This window comes from Girardinichthys multiradiatus, chromosome 19 (assembly GCF_021462225.1).
Source record: "Girardinichthys multiradiatus isolate DD_20200921_A chromosome 19, DD_fGirMul_XY1, whole genome shotgun sequence".
NCBI lineage: Eukaryota > Metazoa > Chordata > Actinopteri > Cyprinodontiformes > Goodeidae > Girardinichthys > Girardinichthys multiradiatus.
The window spans coordinates 19,061,021-19,077,035 of NC_061811.1; positions in this window are offsets into that span (position 1 = coordinate 19,061,021).

Consider the following 16,015-nt stretch of genomic DNA (forward strand, 5'->3'; position numbering starts at 1 on the left):
TTATCTTATGAGAATAGATGGGCTGCACAAAACGATTATTTTCTGTAGGATTTCTTTCCCCTACTGAATAATTGGGACTCAAATTAAGGGTTTGATTTTTTTTCCATGCGATATTAATCTATCTACATCAGCATAACACCAAGCAGTGTCTTGGTTTTGATTTTAGCACAAATACAGACACACAACTCTTAAAGGCTTCAGGGAGAGGCAGCTTAATTCATTACTCAGATCTCAAAATTGCTGTTGATTTTGTGTCTATTGATTTTTGAATTAACTTTCAAATAGTTATATTGATTTTAGTGGGAATGCTTCTGTCCAATACAGACTTTAATGCTGTTGTAAATTCAAACTTAACAGAGCTATGATGCACATTTAAAGACAGGTGACAGATTATGGCAACTTTAAAAAAATATATATTTTCATGATTTTATCATGATATTATTCCACGTGTTTTGTACCATCTTTACGCCTCTGCCTTCTGCCGTCCACATGCCCTCCTCCTCTGAGTCTGCAGGTGCTGCAGCTGGTCGATAGTGACAGTCCGAGCCTCTGTGATAGCGGACATCATTGACAGGCCTCTTAATTGCAGCTTGACTTCAGGGATCACACTTCCACATGCTCTCACACATGAGAGAAGGGAGGGAGGGCCATGGACACTTCATTATCTTCAGTTCTGAGGCTGGAACCTGAATCTGTTTCTCTTGACTAAACACAGAACCTGCTCACAGCCAGCTGCTGCTACCCTTCAGTCAGGGATCTGAGTGGATTTGCAGTAATCCCTTTTATTTACCCATCAAGACACATATGTTGTCTTTAACCTGTACCAGAGTGTGAAAATATCTGACAGAGAGCAGCATGTGCATATTTCAGTAGCTGTATAAACAGTGTGTTTAAAGGGGTGTCAAAACGTTCCTGTTTTTCATGAAGAACTTCCAACAGCAGCTCAGCTTTGTGACCGAATGTCGATCCGTCTGCTAATAACAGACGAGTTTTTGCATTTGAATCAATAAGGGCACCTCTTTAGCATGCCTGAAAGCCTTTCCCGGGACAAATTACATGACTATGATGCATCGATTTTCAATGAGGAGATTTGGGTAGATTATTGAAGCCAGTTTAAATATTTTTCCAGGTCACCAATAGAACTGGAAACTAAAGCCTGGCATCGACATTTGGGGTATAAATTAGTCACTTCTAAATTTTTGATTTATTTAGATTCCTTTTGGTTAGTCCTCCAATGTCTTAGTGGAGGATTTTAATCAGATTAAGTACAGAGCCTTGGCAAAGTATTTACATCTCTTTAACCTTTGTACGTTTTGTCACATTACAACTACAAACTTTGCATTTTATTGGGCTTTAATGTAATATATCGACAAAACGTAGCACGAGTGTGACGTGAAAGGGACATTTGCATTTCATTGAACATTTTATTTAAATTAAAAGAAAAGAAGTATAGAGTGTGCATTTAGCCTGTACTCTGACACCCCTAAATATAATTCAGTGCCAACAGTATCCTAAGTCACCTAATTAGAAAACACTTTAGCTGTTTGTAGCTTGACTTTAGTATAAATCCAACTTTTCTGTGAAGGCTTCAGTGGTTTGTTGGAGAACATAAGTGAACAAACAGCATCATGAAGACCAAGGAACTCAGTAGACAGGTCAAAGATGAAGTTGTTGGGCAGTTTAAAGCAGAGTTAGGTTGTACAACAGGTGGAAGAAGGTGCTCTGGCCGGATGTGGCCTAAGCTGACCTTTTTGCGAATAAAACATTATGTTAAGAGAAAAACTAACATGGAACACCATGCTTAACACACCATACCCACATTCAAATACCATGATGGAAACATTATGTGGTGGGATTGCTTTTCTTCAGCCAGGATGTGAAGCTGGGCAAGGCTGAAGGGAGAATAGATGGAGCTAAATAGATGGCAATCCTGGAAGAAAGCCTGCTTGACACTGCAAAAGACTGCAAATAATCCATCATTATACCCAAGAGATGAACATTTTTAAAATCCACGTAACCAAATTAATAAACAGAACTAAATTGGATAAAAAGTGTTTCTGTCTAAGGAAACCCAGCAGATTACATCGAGTCAGAGACTTGCAGCATTCACTCCTCCCAGATGAGCATGTAGAGACAGTGGACAGTCACTGGCGTTGACTTTGCAGCAATCCCTCATGCTGAGCATGCATGTAGCGACAGTGGAGAGGAAAAACTCCCTTTTAACAGGAAGAAACCTCCAGCAGAAGCAGGCTCAGTGTGAGCGGCCATCTGCCACGACCGACTGGGGGTTTGAGAGAACAGAGCAGAGACACAAAGAGAACAAAGAAGCACTGATCCAGGAGTACTTTCTATGGGAAGGAAAAGTAAATGTTAATGGATGTAGCTCCTTTAGTTGTTTCATCTAAAAAGAAACAACAGATAAACTTTGAGCCAGTTTTCAAGGTTAGAGTCTGAAAGAGAGCACATCGAGTTTGTTACAGTAAAAGCTCAGTCAATTGCCATGTCTAGGAGAGAGAAAGGGTTCAAACTGAAAGACAGGGCCATGTGGATCATCTGTAGAAGGTGAGCAATAAGTTGTTGCCAGCAGAAGCTTGGACAACAACACTACACATTACAATATTTCTGCCTAATTATTCTGGGTTGAAATGGGAAAAAGGCCATACAGACATATCTTCTAAAACTGATTTGCTATTTCTGAGATCTGTCTGCATTAACTTCTGTTCATTTTGTCTCTCAGTAAATATTTTTACTGGCTCTGGGACATGACACCCACCATATGAATCATATCACTTAGAAGTGAGTCTCTGCGTAGCATCTTGAATTGAGGTAATTGCACCTGAGGGTCACCTGGGTGTCATTCTCAGAAGGTGGAGGCGGAATTGGATTCAGCAGCTGTGGAAATGAAATAGAAAAAAATTAGATTTCATTTAATTATTTATTCATGTCGGCTAAGCAATATGGAGCCACCTGGGGTGTGTGTATGTTTGTGTGGGAGTGGGGGGGCTTCAGGTGATTATTACCTTTGAGAGTTTGACTCATTTGCATGGAGGAGTGTTTATATGACCCCCTTGAAATGAAAATTATTCACAAACACGTTGCTCTCTGCAGGAAGAGGATAGAGAAAGACAAAGAAGAGAAAGTAACTGATAGAAAGAAGAGGCTCCCATGAGAGGAAGAGAGCTGCAAATGTATGTTTAGGATTGTGTGAAGGAGCGGAGAGATAGGGTAAAAGATGACTTAATAACTTCCAGAATTATGCAAATCCACCTTTTTGTGTCCATTCATAAGTGTTTGCATGTTTTTATAGGAATATAGTGATTTTACAGCTGGAAAGAACTCCAAAATTTAAAAAAAATAATAATAAGAGAGAACATTTACAATACCAGAAGCCAGTGGAAATCTAAAAATAAACAATGTGTTTGAAGCAGGCAGAGGTTTACTGTACAGGGGAATCAACCTGGCATAAAATCAGTTAACTGTTAACCTAGTTGCACCTGAGCTGCAGAGCGCTCTTTGTTGGAGCTTTCTCAGGCTCTGAGCTCGGAAGCAGAAGAAGCCCGGATGAAACACAGTCCCATCACGTTTGATGTTGGCTTGATGTGTTCGAGGATGACTACTTAACACTGACAAGCAGCCTGTAGTCGGGGAAAAGCTTCTGTGCGCCGTAAGCTACTTATTTACCACCCCATCGCTTTTGCAGGAGATAAACTGCTTTAGAACGGGATAGAACTGTTTTGGGTTATGTTTGGGAAGGAAACCGAATGGCCTTTATCAAAGCTATATGTTCTTTCCATGTTGTGAGCTTTATAGCATGTCAAGTTTTTCAACCTATATACAGGCATGAGAGAAGTAGGGTTATTCAATAAGTAGGTTTTTATTTAAAAAAGGGAAAAGAGTCACATAATTTTTTCCAAATGCACCTATAAATAAAAGCAGCAGAATTGCATTACTTTGTGAAAAAAATACATTTTAATTAACAACATAAATAAATAAATATTCATTCTGTAGTTTAAAAGGTATAGCTTTTGCCTCTTGGCTATAGTCCTTGGTGAGGATAATCTCCACTAGAATATTTCAGGGAATGTTTCTAATTAAAATTCACATTTCTGACAGAGTTGGTGTTTGTTTTCATTGTTGTCCATTTTTACATCCTTTATATCCTTGCCCGCCGCTGTCCTCAACTGGGTTGGTCGTGAAAACCTTGCAGTTCTTTGGATCTCACCAAGGTGTCTAAGGGATGAATATGTCAGACTCCTTCAAAATGAAGCTAAATTTTATTATTTGTAGCTGATGTGATTAATCTGAAATCTGCTCTTGGTATCCTTACTGTATTGTATATAAGCTTTGTCAGTTTTCTGCTAATCAGCCAATGGAAAAGTCCTCACTGTTTGTCTGTGCAACCACCAGATCTTGCTGAGTGAGCCTGGTGGACAAGCCTCTGTCACTATATGCCTATCTTTTTTTCTGGCCTCATTGTTCCTCAATTATGGAATAAGCACTGAGTGTATCAATGTTATTTATGAGCCTTTGCTACCACAATGCACCTATAATTACCTCTCAAAAGCTGTAATTGTGCTCATTTCTCATGTCCAGCTCAGATGCCCACCCCCACCATTGCCCTCCTACTGTCTAGGTGGAGATTTTGAGAGCCAATTGTCACAGAGAGACATTGGCTCACAGGTTGCTTGTTGGGATTTAGTCTGTAACAGTGTGTTTGAAGAAGTAATTTAGAACTGTTTGATCAAACTGTCATGTAGTTTAGGTGATCTAATATTCCTACTTGCAGAATAAGTGCAGCATTTTGTGTCTCAGACTTCTGATCGGCCAGTGATTGCAGTGACCGCTGAGCCCATCACCAGCATCCCAGTGATATAGACTGACAGACTGAATGTGTTTGATCATTGGTGCGTAGCTGGGCGACAGAGCAGGAGCAGGGGCCGTAGCAACACTCAAACCTTTTTGTCAATCACGAGCCAGCAAACGGCTCACCATGTAATCCATTAAAACCAATTTAGCCAGAACTGCACAGCTCGAAGCTCCACTCTGAACAACAGTGAATTAATGAAAGATTTTCAAAACATTGGAGCTTTGAGTTGATTGCTGCATATTATTTTTAGGGTTTGAGGTGTCATTCATTATTTTATGGTCAAAGGGGCTCACTGTCAGGGGCCATTACTTATTCTGCTATAAATCTGTACCTGTTACACTCTTTCTGTTTCTTTCATATTGTTTTGTTTGTTTCTTATCTGTTGAAGTAGCTTTTTGTTTATTTATAATAATGAACTTAATACATTTTAATTTCTGATATTTTGGAGGTACCCATGGCATACATCTGAAAACAGATTACATACACCATAAAAAGACAGTTTTTCTTCCTCACTGTCTCAATAAATCTAAACTGAACTTTTCCTATTTGGGCCATTTAGGATTACCAAACTTAATTTTTTTTGGCTAAATGCCAGAATAACATAAGAGAGTTTATATTGGATACGTTTTTGACATTGTTTTAATTCAGAACTTTGTTTCCTTAATCTTTGCTTCACACATCTTCTCAGCTCTGCGCACAAATCTTCTGTTAGACATATATCAGGCCTTTTTGATGGCCACTCAAAAACACTGATTTTCTTTTTCTTAAGCCATTTTTTAACTGATTTGGCAGTATTTTTTGAGACATTATCTACACTGCCTGGCCAAAAAAAAGTCGCCACCAACAAAAAAGATCACACACTCTAATATTTTGTTGGATCGCCTTTAGCTTTGATTACGGCATGCATTCGCTGTGGCATTGTTTCGATAAGGTTATGCAATGTCACAAAATTTATTTTCACCCAGTGTTGCAATAATGTTTCACCAAGATCTTGCATTGATGATGGTAGAGTCTGACTGCTGCGCAAAGCCTTCTTCAGCACATCCCAAAGATTCTTAATGGGGTTAACGTCTGGACTCTGGTGGCCAATCCATGTATGAGAATGATGTCTCATGCTCCCTGAACCACTCTTTCACAATTTGAGCTCGATGAATCCTGGCATTGTCATCTTGGAATATGTTCTTCCCTATCAGGGAAGAAAAAATCCATTGATGGAATAACCTGGTCATTCAGTATATTCAGGTAGTCAGCTGACCTCATTCTTTGAACACATACTGTTACTGAACCCAAACCTGACAAACTGCAGCAACCCCAGATCATAGCACTGCTCCCACAGGCTTGTATTGTAGGCACTAGGCATGATGGGTGCATCACTTCACCTGCCTCTCTTCTTACCCTGATGCGCCCATCATTCTGGAACAGGATAAATCTGGACTCATCAGACCATATGACCTTCTTCCATTGCTGCAGAGTCCAATCTTTATGCTCCCTAGCAAATTGAAGCCTTTTTTTCCAGTTAGTCTCATTGATTAGTGGTTTTCTTAAGGCTACACAGCTGTTCAGTCCCAGTCCCTTGAGTTTCCTTCGCATTGTGAGTGTGGAAATGCTCTTACTTTCACTATTAAACATAGTCCGGAGTTCTACTGATGTTTTTCTTTGATTTGATCATGATCGTTCAGGATTTTCTTCCAGCCACATTTCTTCCTCAAAGATGATGGGTCCCCACTATCCTTCCAGTTTTTAATAATGCGTTGGACAGTTCTTAACCCAATTTTGGTTGTCTCTGCAATCTCCTTAGATGTTTTCTCTGCTTGATGGATGCCAATGATTTGACCCTTCTGAAACAGACTGACATCTTTTCCACGACCACAGGGTGTGTCTTTCAACATTGTTGTTTAAGAAATGAGAAGCAACTCATTGCACCAGATGGGTTAAATAACTTGTTGCCAGCTGAAACATAATCGGCCATGCAGTAATTATTCAATGGGAGGCTCGTACCTATTTGCTTAGTTAAATCAAGGTGACAACTTTTTTATTTGGCCAGGCAATGCATTTGGGAAACCTGCAGCAAAACATCCCCACAACATGATGCTACTGCCCCCCTTACTTCACAGTTCCCCCTTTATCCTTTAAATCATTTCTCTCATAGCATAGTTGCCTAAGTCATATGACATATGCAATTATGCTATGACACTAACAAAATGTAGTAGTGGTCATTATGGCCAAACATTTGATTTAAGGCTCATCACACCAAGGGACATGTCTAAAAACATTTACGATTTGGCCCTTGACAGCATTTGCAAACTGTAATTTGGCATTTTGGAGTAATGGCTTCTTCATCTCTAAGTGGCCTTTCAGTCCATGTTGTCTCAACAGTCATTTCACTGTGGATAATGACACTCTTTTGCTTTTTGTTCTGAGGTTGATTCACAGATTTTGCACCAAAATATGCTCATCTTAGGGACATAGGACCTGTCTTCTTCCTGGGAGTTTGGCCAGTATGATTACTGGATATTTTCAGTGTTTTTATAGTTGTTTATAACAGACGAATATTGCACCTTGTGGCATCCAGAAATTGTGCACAAGGATTAACCAAATTTGTGGAAGTCCATAATTATCTTGGTTGATTTCCTTTGATTTTACCCATTATTTCACTCAAGGATGCAATGTATTTGTTTCCTTAAAATACATCCACATGTATGGCTCCATTAAACTTAAATGGTGTGAATTAACTTATTAGAGGCTTTTAGAAGTTATGACACAATCCTCTGGATATTCTTAACCTGTTTAAAGGCACCAATGACTTATTGTATGTAAGATGAACGTCTGATTAGTCAGTGATGGTGAATCATTTTTGTCACCAGAGCTTAAAAGACTAAAATCTGTAAACTACCTGTGTTCTGTATATTTGTTTTTGCCTTATATGTAAGTGTTTCCATGCAGTTTTTCTGTCCTCCTCTGACCCCTCGCTGTTCTTCTGTCATGCTGCTCGGTCACTCATCTGCTGAATCTTCACCCCTCTCCTCCTTGCTCGTTCGGTCACATCAGACTTGTCATTCGGCGCAGAGCGCCAGGACACACTCATGGGAGCTGCCTGACCCAGATCTGTCTCCTCCTTTACCCAGCTGACCACACACACGCTTGGCCACAGAAGCACTTGACATTTGGGTCGCTGACAAGACATCAGGTGAGGACGGAGGAGCCCAGGTGACAAGGAGAAGCAGTGAACCTTTGCTGTGATATTGCCCCAGTGAACCCTTGGACACAACACACACATCTCCACTCTGAATTTGCCTGTCAATTGAGGAGGAATAGAGGTGGTTGCTTCTTGGCTATGAAAACTAGTGAGTGATTTAATTTTCAGGTATCGGTCATATATAGCTTTTACCAATTGAGCCCTCTTTGAAACCATGTTATTCCACAGCACACCAATATACAGCATAAACCTTCAAAACTGGAAAAATAGACTTAAACCTCTGGGGTCTATAAAAGGGATCACTAATTGATGCTACTATAGCAGCCAGAATGGGTTATATTATTGCTAAAACTGTCCACCAATGTTTTGATGAAGAAGGAAGATGGCATTTCATTCAGGTGTGTGTTTCTCAGTAGCTCTTCAGTCTCAAAACAATAGATATGATTGCAGTGCAATCTGATGTCTGTGTCTCTGGGTCAAGTCAGCAGCTCTATAGTGTAAATCTTCACTGGGAAGATGTGCAAAGAAATGTGCGCATTAAATGTTTCCTTGACTTTACAGCAGCAATTCTTAAAGTCTGGACTCTAATCTGCATCCTCCCAGTATAAGAATGGGTTTGACCCAGTATTCCTGCTTCCAACCACAGTCCAAAAACATGACTGCTAGGTTAATTTCTTAAAGCTTACTGGTGAAACCTAAAAACACATTCTGAGATTTCTGTTTTGTCAAGCTATAATCCGTTTCATTTTCTTTCCTAATATCCAATATTATAAATTGTTCCACATAGAACATTTATTTTAAAAATAAACGGTTTAGTTGCCCCCCACTTTGAAATCTTTTTACCTCTCTGAGGTACTTTTGCTTATGTTTCTGAGTGTTGGAAAAAGCTTCGATGAACTCATGGTAGAAAATTCTGGCTGGCAGACTGATCTGCAGCTGGTGAACACGTCAATCTTTGTCAATCAACAGTCCAGAATAGCACCCCATGCAACCCATTAAAACCAATTTAGCCAGGGTGCCACAGCTCAGAGGTCCATGAACAGTCAACCCATGGTGAATTAATGATGGATTTTCAAAATTTTGGTGGTTTGACTTGATTGCTGGGTATTATTTCCAGGACCTACAGTGTCATTCATTATTACTTACTGAAAATGGAACCCAGCAAGAGACTATTTTTGCAGATTCTATCTGGTCTGGGTTTTTCTTTCTATTTAGTTTTTATAAAATAATTTCATTGCTGCTGTAAGTTAGTGAGGAAACTGACTGAGTGATGGAGTGGTCATTCCAATTAGTTCCCCTTTGACATTCTTGTGCTTCAAAAACAAATGATTTTCTGCATCTGTGGGAATTTAAGTTACATAAGCATCCCGTTGTACTTATCGTTTTCCGCTTTATCGGGGACCGGGGGCAGCGGACTCAGCGGAGACACCCAGACGTCTTTCTCCCCAGACACCTCCTCCAGCTCCTCCAGGGGGAGCCCAAGGCGTTCCCAGGCCAGCCGAGAGACATAGTCCCTCCAGCGTGTCCTGGGCTGTCCCCTGGGCCTCCTCCCGTTGGGACGGGCCTGCATAACCGTCCTTTATTTGATGAACATACAAACCACTTCTTTTAAGGAGATCAAACCGGTATCAGCTGGTTTTCTGAAAAGTAGCTTGAACTTTTTCCCAGTTTGTGCCTTGTAACTTGTGACTATGTCATATATCAGCAACTTGTGCATAATTATAAAGTAGAAGGGAAATTATACATGTTTTTTGTTAATTGTGACAGGATTTTTATGTTTCTTTTTCAACCATAAAAAGAGTATAGTGCTAATGGTTTTTCTTTTAACATATTCTCCCACCTGAGCAGTAGATCTCTGCAGCTCCTCAAGAGTTACCATGGGCCTCTAGGCTGGTTCCCTGAATAATGCTCTGCTTGCCCAGGCTGTGGATGACCATGTCTTGGTACGTTTAAATCTCTCCATAACTTTATCCCCAACCTATTTGCTGTGTTTGTTGATCTTCATGATGCTGTTTGTTCATTGATGTTGACTAGCAAACCTCTGAGGCCTTCACAGAATAGCAAGATTGATACTGAGGTTAAATTACACATTGGTTGATACAAGTGCAAAACTGAACATTTGATACTGATATTCAAATGTTTATTATTAATCTTTTTTCTGTTATTTTAATCCAGCTGATTAGCCTTTTGGGGAACAGAAAACTCCAAAACTCACCATATTTTGCACCTATGGCAGGGGGCAGTGAAAATATTGATCCACAGCTCCTCATAAACGGAAGACCCTTGAATAGATTTCATGCAGAACTGGGGCATGTAGAAATCTGCTTTCACTCATGATTACATGAGATAAAGATTGTTAATAAGAATCGAGTCTCAGAACACCAGACTGAAGTTATGAGTCTTTAGAGAGTGACAGTCGAGTCTGAAGTCTTTGTTTTTCAACTTATGTGTTACTTGAGATCAAGTATGAAAATCACCATTTCTATGTGAGATTCAATGTTATAAAAAGCTTTTTCAAGAGTTATTATCAATGGGTGTGGGTGTGGTCAGACCTCAAACTCATACGTCTCATAATAAAACGCATTCATAATTGTTTTAACTTGTTGGCAAAAGTATGATTCTCACCAAGTTTGTCAAGATTAAAACACGTCAGATCCCCATGTAGCTGTGTTTGCACAGCTACATGGTCATAATCTGATACTACCTAAATAAACCCTGCCATCTCACCACAGGAGGTAAAGTTTTACTTGCTGACATTCATCTTTAACTCTTAACTGCATCAGCTACAAAATATCTTCAGCATCAGGTGAATGATAGTAAATGTAATTTTTAGTGCTTACAAAGAGTACAAGCTACTGACAAAGCACACAATTTAGGGGCCAAAGTGTGAAGGCACTGAGGAGAAGGTTCTTAAAGCCCTCAGTTGCGCCACCAAAGTCCATAGCGCCACCAGAGTGCAAGAGTCTTTTATCACTTCTTGCAGCTTTAATTTACCTTGTGTTTTCAAGAGTCTCCTTCTCTACTGTTAGATTATAAAATAAAATAACATTTCTGCACTTGCAAATCATAATGCAAAGGATAACATAATGTCTGGAATAACAAAAAAAAGACAACCCGAGCTGCAATTAACCTTAATCAAATAACAATTTAATAATCTTAGCCTCCAGTGTGCATTTACCCACAACATTTAGCTCCCCTTTTTCTCGCTGTTGCAGCCGCGTGGCTGTGCATATTTAACCCTGACTGAGTGTAATGAATATTTGATGGAATATATGATCAAACTAAATGTAAATGTGTTTCCATTCCATGCATGCTCTGTATGTTTGTGCAGAGGGGGATCTCGTGTGATGAAATGTTGGGAATATATGGGGCCTTCATGCCATCACACCAGAGCGCTGAGTCTATTTGCCGGTCTGCTCAGCGATGAATTAGCATCACATTCAAGCCGCTGGGAGCCTCATTCATTGCTGTGACGATCTATTCTCAGAGGTGCATGCTCCTTTATCTGCTGTGGCCTGTGTGTGCATGTGTTATTGTGTGTCTGCCTACTATAATAAGCTTCTGTCTCTACTCTTCCCGCCAGCCTTCTAGTTCCACTTTGAGTGATGCGGGTGGAGGAGGAAGTGACCTATATAGGCTACATTTCTCTCTCTTTCTCTCTCTGTAGTCTGCTCCCGCTTCCTGCATCTCAACCATGTGTGCGTGAGAGAAAGTGGAAAGAGCACATGAATAATTCAGCGGATGCCTGAACACGACCGCCTTCAATAAAACCATCCCCCTTAATGAGTCTTAATGACAGCCACGGCGTTGAGACAATCAAAGTGTGTGTGTGTGTGTGTGTGTTAAGGCAGTGCGTGGGTGGGTATAACATGAGGCAACATTGATGCCTGAATAACGGTGCGCATGTGTTGCAGTTCATGTGTTTGCACAGCTACAGAGCCATGCGCTGCCTTTGCCCCAGGCTCTGTCAAGGTTGCCCTGGGTAATACTACCTGAGACTTTGAAAAGAACATGAAAGCAGACTGCTCAGCAGGGGAGGTGAGAGGAGAAGCTTGCTGGGGTGGAGCATTTTAGGAGAAGAGCAGCAGCAACATCCTCATCTCCCTTTGGCTCTTCTGGGTGTGCGTGTGGGTTTCAACTCCAGAATTACTTTATCCTTCCTCTTCCTCATGGTGTTTACAGCATCAGTTTTTCTCCATTTGCCCCCTTTTTACCACCTTATGCTGACTAGAGCCTCCTCCTACATTTGCAGTTTTTTTTTTTTTTTGTTCTTGGCAGTGAAACATATTACACATAAACCACTTTACTTTGCTTGAACATATACAGGTCCTTCTCAAAATATTAGCATATTGTGATAAAGTTCATTATTTTCCATAATGTCATGATGAAAATGTAACATTCATATATTTTAGATTCATTGCACACTAACTGAAATATTTCAGGTCTTTTATTGTCTTAATACGGATGATTTTGGCATACAGCTCATGAAAACCCAAAATTCCTATCTCACAAAATTAGCATATCTTTAAAAAGGGTCTCTAAACGAGCTATGAACCTAATCATCTGAATCAACGAGTTAACTCTAAACACCTGCAAAAAATTCCGAGGCCTTTAAAACTCCCAGCCTGGTTCATCACTCAAAACCCCAATCATGGGTAAGACTGCCGACCTGACTGCTGTCCAGAAGGTCACTATTGACACCCTCAAGCAAGAGGGTAAGACACAGAAAGAAATTTCGGAACGAATAGGCTGTTCCCAGAGTGCTGTATCAAGGCACCTCAGTGGGAAGTCTGTGGGAAGGAAAAAGTGTGGCAGAAAATGCTGCACAACGAGAAGAGGTGACCGGACCCTGAGGAAGATTGTGGAGAAGGGCCGATTCCAGACCTTGGGGGACCTGCGGAAGCAGTGGACTGAGTCTGGAGTAGAAACATCCAGAGCCACCGTGCACAGGCGTGTGCCGGAAATGGGCTACAGGTGCCGCATTCCCCAGGTCAAGCCACTTTTGAACCAGAAACAGCGTCAGAAGCGCCTGACCTGGGCTACAGAGAAGCAGCACTGGACTGTTGCTCAGTGGTCCAAAGTACTTTTTACGAATGAAAGCAAATTCTGCATGTTATTCGGAAATCAAGGTGCCAGAGTCTGGAGGAAGACTGGGGACAAGGAAATGCCAAAATGCCAGAAGTCCAGTGTCAAGTACCCACAGTCAGTGATGGTCTGGGGTGCCGTGTCAGCTGCTGGTGTTGGTCCACTGGGTTTTATCAAGGGCAGGGTCAATGCAGCTAGCTATCAGGAGATTTTGGAGCACTTCATGCTTCCATCTGCTGAAAAGCTTTATGGAGATGAAGATTTCATTTTTCAGCACGACCTGGCACCTGCTCACAGTGCCAAAACCACTGGTAAATGGTTTACTGACCATGGTATCACTGTGCTCAATTGGCCTGCCAACTCTCCTGACCTGAACCCCATAGAGAATCTGTGGGATATTGTGAAGAGAACGTTGAGAGACTCAAGACCCAACACTCTGGATGAGCTAAAGGCCGCTATCGAAGCATCCTGGGCCTCCATAAGACCTCAGCAGTGCCACAGGCTGATTGCCTCCATGCCACGCCGCATTGAAGCAGTCATTTCTGCCAAAGGATTCCCGACCAAGTATTGAGTGCATAACTGTACATGATTATTTGAAGGTTGACGTTTTTTGTATTAAAAACACTTTTCTTCTATTGGTCAGATGAAATATGCTAATTTTGTGAGATAGGAATTTTGGGTTTTCATGAGCTGTATGCCAAAATCATCCGTATTAAGACAATAAAAGACCTGAAATATTTCACTTAGTGTGCAATGAATCTAAAATATATGAATGTTAAATGTTCATCATGACATTATGGAAAATAATGAACTTTATCACAATATGCTAATATTTTGAGAAGAACCTGTATATGTCAAGTCAGATATAACATTAGAAATAAATAAGCTATGCAAATTTTACATGATGTCAGGACATTATAGCTTTCCTTATTGAGTTACCCCAATGCTGGTGCTGATATATTTAGGCGGACCTGCAGCGTATCCAGTTAGATGGAATAAAACATCTGTTGCTGTCAGGAAAGGATGCACACTGCAGCATCCACAACATCATTGTTCAGTTAAATACTAAAAATCCTAACATTTATATAAACCAGGTAATACTAATGAAATGTACAATGTTATTTTGTTACATAGTGATTGGTCAAATGTTTCATCATATCAAGAATATTAGAAATTCTTTGGTTTTTTGAGAGACCTGTTTTTGAATGCACTAAAATGCAGATGTCGGATTTAATAAACATTACCATAATTGCTTTCTTTTTTCCATTTGCAAGTTGCAAATTCAGGCTCCCGTTTGTTGCATTAAACAAGGCATCAATAGGCCATATATGAGATGTGAAATGCACCGCAATCAGTAAAACACTGCCCCTGTAAATGTGTTTCTGACCCTCTAGATGTCTGCAACAGCTAAACAGTTATATATTTCTTCACCACATGTATAAAAACTCCAGAGAAGTCTAAAACACAAAAAAAGTCACTCTTCTCTAATTCATCAGGCCAAAGGGATTTTACCAACAATCATCTTTTCATGAGACATTACTGGGCAAAATAAGATCTTTAATAAAAGCTTACTCATCATCAGACTGAGTTGTGAATAAATAACCAATAAAAACATACTGTTTGTGTGTGCATGAAAATGTGCAAATGCACGCTTTGATATTCTAAATAATTTTGTAGTCTTTATGCATGCTAATGAAAGCAAACCGAAGACAGTTTCCTCCAAACTTCACTGACAAACCAACCAGCTTCTTTTAGATGAAAAGATGCCTGTTTATGTAAAAGTGTCCAATTCATCAAAGACCGGCATTGATTGTGATACTATGTTAGAAAGTCAGATTTATCTATAAGTGGGAATTGCAAGTATCGTGGGTCGCGGGGGAGCTGGTGCCTATCTCCAGCAGTCTATGGGCGAGAGGCAGGGTACACCCGGACAGGTCGCCAGTCCATCGCAGGGCACCACACAAACAACCATGCACACACTCATTCATACACCTAAGGGCAATTTAGAGTGACCAATTAACCTAACAGGCATGTCTTTGGACTGTGGGAGGAAGCCGGAGTACCCGGTGAAAACCCACGCATGCACGGGGAGAACAACTCCATGCAGAAAGACCCCAGGCTGGGAATCGTTGAATGTGCTGACAACAAAATCACACAAAAATCATCAAATTTTTTAACCAATGGAGGCCTGGATTTGGAGTCACACACAAAATTAAAGTGGAAAAACACACTACAGGCTGATCCAACTTTGATGTAATGTCCTAAAAACAAGTCAAAGTGAGGTTCAGTATTGTGTGTGGCCTCCACGTGCCTGTATGACCTCCCTACAACACCTGGCCATGCTCCTGATGAGATGCTGGATGGTCTCCTGAGGGATCTCCTCCCAGACCTGGACTAAAGCATGTGTCAACTCCTGGACAGTCTGTGGTGCAACGTGACGTTGGTGGATGGAGCGAGACATGATGTCCCAGATGTGCTCAATCGGATTCAGGTCTGGGGAACAGGCGGGCCAGTCCATAGCTTCAATGTCTTCATCTTGCAGGAACTGCTGACACACTCCAGCCACATGAGGTCTAGCGTTGTCCTGCATTAGGAGGAACCCAGGGCCAACCGCACCAGCATATGGTCTCACAAGGGGTCTGAGGATCTCATCTCAGTACCCAATGGCAGTCAGGCTATCTCTGGCGAGCACATGGAGGGCCGTGCGGCTCTCCAAAGAAATGCCACCCCACACCATTACTGACCCACTACCAAATCGGTCATGCTGAAGGATGTTGCAAGCAGCAGATCGCTCTCCACGGTGTCTCCAGACTCCGTCACATCTGTCACATGTGCTCAGTGTGAACCTGCTTTCATCTGTGAAGAGC